Source organism: Nannospalax galili, unplaced genomic scaffold (genome assembly GCF_000622305.1).
Source record: "Nannospalax galili isolate Female #2095 unplaced genomic scaffold, S.galili_v1.0 scaffold139, whole genome shotgun sequence".
In the NCBI taxonomy this organism is placed as follows: domain Eukaryota; kingdom Metazoa; phylum Chordata; class Mammalia; order Rodentia; family Spalacidae; genus Nannospalax; species Nannospalax galili.
In genome coordinates, this window is record NW_008345884.1 from 5,357,405 (window position 1) to 5,364,328 (window position 6,924).

Below are 6,924 nucleotides of genomic sequence, written 5' to 3' on the forward strand. Positions count from 1 at the left end.
AATAATTAGCAGCAGTACTTACTGCATGTCAGGCATTGCTATCGGACTTTATTACTTATTTAGCTTAGTTCCTAGAAGAGTTATAAGAAACAAATACTATAGTTTTCATTTTGTGAAAGAGGAAACTGAGTCACAGCAATGTAACTCAAGAACCATACACATCAGCCTTACATAACAGCTTTTAGAAATTCAGAATCTCAGGCCTCACCTCATATCACTGAATTGGAACCTACTTGCAATAATATTGACTGATTCCTATGACTATTAAAGATTCCAAAGAGACTAAGACCATCTTAGTAGAAGTAATGTACTTTCTCACCTCTTCGTATTAGGGAATGTATAGAATACATAAGCTAAAAATATTGGGCAACTATACTTTAGGGGTGATTTGTAAATAGTTCTTTATTCAAAGTGGCCTTTAAAAAAGAACTGAACGTTATCATCAAATACAACATTGATAGGAATTTGAATCAATACTAAAAGGAAGGAAAATGTCCTAAGAAACCAAATCTCTTATTTCTGTGGAAGTTGGTAGTGAGAGAGATGTTGAGTCATTTGACCAAGGTCCACCAGTAAATGGAACAGACTTGAACTTGAGCATTGTGTGTAGGTGGGCCTGCAGTCATGGAATCGATGCCTTCTTCATTCCCTGCTACTTCACAGAGCATAAACGACTTGAGTAATTAAGCAATTAGCAGATGCCTTTAGCAGTTTCACATTACTGTTTCAAGTGCTGTGTCAGCTACAGAGGCTACTTCTAGTGTCTATGAATATAAAATATCCTTATAATGTGCTTCTTCATAAACCAATTGTTTACTGCTCCATAGCAGATGTGTCTCATGGGCGTTTCCTGGCATTTGGCCAGAGCACTGATGTAAAATTGGTGTTGTAAACTTTGAGCAATAATGCAACCTCCCCCAACAATCTTTTTATCTGATATTAGTCCTTAAAATTTGCCCATCCTCATAGACAATTTTTAAAAGATTGCAATGCTTTGATCTTTTATAAGTGACATTACAGACTTCTCATAAATATTTGTCTTCCAATTAGTTAAGTCAAATTTTATTTTCTGCCTTCCATCTGCGCACTACTATCCTTCTGCTTCTATGAAAATCAACATCTACTCCTGGCTGTCCACTTATCCTTCTATGTCAACATTTTTCCAGTATGCTCAGGTCATGCTAAGCACATGCAGATTTATTCTTCATCGGCTATTGCATTCAAATGACTCAAATATATTTCTCCTCAAAACTTCTCAATAACAGAGACTGTTGAATGTGACCAGAATTTTTATTTCTTTTTTTAGGATAATTTTTTGACTAACAAATTTTTATTGAGTTTTGTGCATTTCATATAATGCATCTTGATTAAATTTAGATCATCCTCTCCCTTGTCTCCACCTCCCATATCCTCCCACCAGATTTCAGGTATTCTGTCACATAGGTTAAAGTCCTATTCGGTCAAACATTTATACCCAGATGTCCCTCAGTGCAAGTTCATCCACTGGAGTCTAGTCAGCCTATCTTGAGTCACTCCCTTAAAGAAGATCTGCTCTTCTTCACCCCACAATAATCATTTGCCAATAGTTCCTTAGCCAGGTTTGGGGGCCTGCTGTCCATTTCCCCTGATCTATGCTGGGATTTGTCTCCTACCCAGACTGGATTTCACACCATCAATTCTTCTGGGTCCCAGAGACTGGGTCTCAGATTCGTTCTATGAGCCAATTCCTCATAATCAATGATATGTGCATCTCTGGAGAACCCGGGCTACACTAATGCACCCTTATGCATGAGGAAATGATTCAAGACCTCATTAGATGCCTGAAAGCATGGACACCACCAAGTCTTCTATGTGGTACACAAGCACGCTTATGGTTAAGTCTAATTTATAAATTAAATACCGTAATTGACAATAGCTAACTTCAACTCTTAACAACTTCTACATACACATATACATATGTGTGTGTGTGTGTGTTGTGTGTGTATGTATATATGTATGTATTTCCTGGTGGTGTGTAAAACTTTCACCTTTTCACTTAAAGGACGTTCTTTATGGCTTCCCTTTGGCATATCCCAACTCTAAAAAGTATTACTCTTATGCTTTGGGACCATTATTAAGTTAAATGTGGTTACATTTAAATACAATCAATGCTAAAATGGCGGGGGGAGGTGAACATGCAGGTCTTTGAGAGCAATGGAGACTTGCCCATATCTGCATAATTCGGGGATTAGGGGGTGGACCCTCACAGTCACTAAAGATTCCAGTCAGTGGCTTTTGGTCCTTGTCTCATGATCTCAAAGGATGAAGTTCATGGATAATCAAGGGGGAACCCAAAAAGGAATTTTTATTTTAGACAGAAAGTTTTTTAAAAGAAAGAGTTAAGGCTCTATTTCAGAGAGCAAGTAGAGGTCTGGAAAGCAAGCAAAGCTCTGGAGAGGACTCTAGAAAGAGTTGGTAAAAATGTTAGATTATTCCCTGTTAAGAGAGGGAAACCCCAAAATGAAGTTGACCATGAGCTGTTTGCTTTTGAACTTTTTGTAGGACTTATGCCAGAAACTGACAAAGATGGGTGTAATTTCTCTTGAGATTGGTTGATTTTCTGGGCTTATCATGGTTTAACCAATTAGGGAATCCCACACACTGAACATGCTCTTCTGGACCAAACAGAAAGATAATCATAGGCTATTCAGAGTTGTTCATCTAATTAGGGGAGTGGTCACATGTGGAAGCTCTTTTGTTTTGATCTTGGCTCATCTGCTGGCCACTATCCTTGACCAGCATTAATAGTCCCAGATCTTGCAGATGTTACTGGTCTATGACCTTGGCAGGGTCTACTAGCCATTAATAAGCCTACACTATCCTTCGATCTAGGTTACACGGACATATTGTAGTCTTACCATAGGCCCTTTTCCTTTTATGTTTATGGAGAGTTAACTCATCATAACTACCAAATTGTAGCTTCATTTTTCCTCGGTTACCTCATATTTAGCCCCTTGTCTGTGGGGTGGTCCAGAGTGGTCTCCTTCCTGGAATAGGTGGAGGCTTTTTAGAAAACCATCATTGCTCACAATTTATTGTTATGATTAGCTGCATTAGAAGTGAGACTATGTGAAAGGGCAATGATAGCTCCTGTATGTTCATTAGGGAATGGGGGATTCAATTTGTGGGAGCCAGCCAGCCTGACAACACTGATTTTTTTTTAACCCAGAGTCCTGTCTTCCCTTGTCTGCTAGCTTAGCTATCTCATATCCAGGTGCAAACCCTCTTGTTAGCATTATAAGTGTTCCACAGCTCACTTTAACCCCAACATTCCTTTTAACCTTAATTGCTGTTTTTGCTGTAACAATGCCACAACAATCATTCTGATATCCAAGATTGCAACCAAATGACTAACACATGGGTAGCATATACAGTATGGGTACATGGACAAAAGGATTAAACTCAGAGGCATGTAAAGGACAGCACAAGATTTCATCACACTGCTCAGAATACTGTGTAAATTAAATTATGGACTTTTCAAAAAGATTTTTTTTTAAATATTTATGTGTCTCCATGTGGGTATGTATATGTGAGTGCAGGTACTCAAAGAGTCCAGAAGAGATCAGATCTCTCAGACATGGTGGTTGTTAGACACCTGACACAGGTGCTGGGAGTCAAACCTAGGTCCTCTGCAAGAGCAGTATGCCCTGAAATTTTTATTCCTGGAATTTCAATTTAATTTTTCTAACCACAGTTGACAGCAATAACTGAAACTATGGAAGTTAGTTATGATGGCACACATTTTTAATCCAGGCACTCAGGAGGTTGAGGCAGGCAGAGCTCTGTGAGTTTGAGGCCAGTCTGGTCTACGTAGTGAGCTCCAGGTCAGTCAGAGCTACATCATGAAATACTGTCTCAAAAAAAAAAAACAAACAAAAACAGAAAAGAAAAACTGTGGAAGCAAAGCCGTGAGTCTGAGGAGACTGTTATATGACGGGTGGTTTGTGTAGCTATACTTTTCCACTGCTCTTGTACAGACCCGCCCCCTGTGCTCACTGTTCTGTGTGTATGCTCAGTATTTAACTGTGGGCATTTGATGAGAATAATTAGCCTTGTCTTCTTATTGAAGTCAGATGGTAATTCAGATTCACCCCTCCTAGACAATATTTTTCCTTTAAATATTGAATTTCCTTATCAGATTAAAGAATAGAAAGTTTAGTGTATATAGCTTAGTAGTTAAGAGCACTAGCTGCTCTTGCAGAAGATCTAGATTCGAATACCAACACCCATATGGTGGATAACAATCATACATAACTCCAGTTCCAGGGGATCTGATACCCTCTTCTGGCCTCTGTGGGCATTGCACAACACCAGTGCACTTACATACATGCAGGCATAACACTCATACACATAAAATAAAACTAAAAAAATTTAAAAAGTTTAATTAACTAGCTCTCCATCAGGCACCCAACTGCTTCACAAGGTCAGATCCAATAAGAAGACCACCCATCCCTCATCCTCACCCTTTCCACCCTTTACCAGGTGCTCAGCTGCTCCAATTGTCTGGATGGCCAAATTACCAAAGAGAGAGAGAGAGAGAGAGAGAGAGAGAGAGAGAGAGAGAGAGAGAGAACTAAATTATAAAGGTAAAGAGGAACAAGGAGACATCACAACATATATCAAAGAATTTCAGAAAAGTATAAAGGCATGCTTCTAAAAACTTATATTCCACTAAGCTGGAAAACATAACATAAACGGATGGATTTATAGACACATATGACTCACTAAAGTTAAACTAAAATGAGATCAAGCAGACAGCCTGAGAGCGTGGGTTCCAACCTCCATCTGTGTAGCGGCTGTGATCTCAGCAGATTGCCAGACAGTACCTGTTCTGGCCTCCCTCTGGCATAGGGGCTGAGAACTCCGGGAACTGTCTGAGAGCACCCAGATCCTGCCTCCACAGGGTGATAAGAGTTATGCAATTTGGGAATCTTTTAGATAGACCCACTGAATGGGGTACCCCAATTGCCCCGCCCTGTGTCCCTGTTCAGCATGGAAGAAGCTAGAGTGGTCTGTGTCCTGATTCCCTTTCCACAAGCTGGGTAACCTCTTCAGAGGATGATGTGATAAAAAGAGGAGGTAGGAATTGACTAGGCAATTAGTATAAAAAGACCCTAAAGAAAAGTAGCCAGTTTCTTGGCTAAAAGTCAAAATATGCTTGGGTCTCTTAGCAACATACTCTGTCCCAAAGGCCAAAAATGTTAGAAGTATTTGGGAGCTCTTATCCTTAAAAGATTTTAGGGTTACCTCTTCAGAGGGGGGAATGCTAGAGTACCAAAGAGCCCCATAAGTTTAACTGGCCAAAACTATAAAATAAGACTGTTTTATCTGGTGGAGGACCTACTTTTCCAGTCACACTGGTCAAATATCCTGGTGACAGGACCACTCCTAGGAAGGCAGCTTCACCTTAAGTATGCTAAATAGATGGGCAGAATACCTGGTGCTTAGTTCCAAGAAGAAGAAGAAGGAGTACTTGAAGTTATCAGAAAAAAGTGATGGGGAAATACAGGAAGAGCTGGAGGGGAGTGGGCATGGATTTGATCAAAACACCGTATATGCTTATATGCCTGTATGAAATTCTCAATAAATTATTTAAAATTTAAAAAATGAGATCAATAATTTAAAGATACCTACAACAAGCAAAGATTCCCCTAATCCCCTGACTAAAAATGCCCAGGTCCAGATGGATTCGTTGCAGAATTCTACCAGATCCTAAAAGCAGAACTGTGAACAATGCTTCTAAAATTTTCCAACAAAATAGAAATAGAAAGAAAGCCTCCAAACTTCTATGAATCTAATATTATCCTAACATCAAAGCCAGATAAAGACACCCAATAAAACTACATACCAGTATCCCTGGTGAACATAGACGTAAAACTTCTCAATAAAATATTTACAAACAGAATACAGTAACATATCAAAAAGAGCAATCACCACAATCAAGTTGACTTTATCCCAGAGATACAGGGATGGTTAACATACATAAACTAATAAATGTAATAGGTGTTGCTAATAAGTGATGGTTGAGTGCTCATCCCTAAACAGAGCATTTACACCACCTGCTCTCAGGCTTAGGGAAAATTGCAGACCATAGAGTGGAAAGAATGTAAGAGCAGACAAAGATAAATGAAATGCAGTCTTTTGGGAATGACACCACCATCCATGATTGTACAGTAGCTCAGGTTGCCTCCCCTGAGTCTGCACAATACCGAGCCTGTCATCATGGATCAGGGTGACTCATTGGGTCCTACCCTTCCCTTCTTAACTATTTGCTATTGGTGGATTATAGGGTAAGGGATAGCCATCATCTTCAGTTGTATGCCCATTCGTGAGCCCACCAGGCTCCAATGGACAGTTCCAATTCTGTGATCATACAGGTGGCTCTGGTTAAACTCGATGGGTCAAAGAACAAAGGAAAAACATGTGAATGTGAGAAAGGGACTTATAGCAAAGAGGGGGTATTGGCAGGAGTGGAAGGGAGACAGGAGAGGATGAAGGATGAGAGCATCCAGAATGCCTCAGCTTCCCATGTGCTACATCTACATAAGCACACATATACACACATACAAACATATACATAATAAAACATAAGTCTTCAAAAATAAATATAAATGTACAATAACAGAAATAATAATGTAAAAAACTGTTGAAAACAGAAATTGAATAAAGGTGTTAGACAAGAAAAGAGAATTAAGCAAAAAGAGAAATATTAAATTTGTAAAAAGACTGAGCTATCACAATGAAAAAAAATTGACAAAGAAATAGCTCAACAACCAGAAATAAATTGAGGAAATATGTCCAAAAGATCCTGTTAGAAAATAATGCATGGCCAGCACAGCTGATGACCAAATACTTCTAATTTTTTTATAATGAATAAGAAAAATA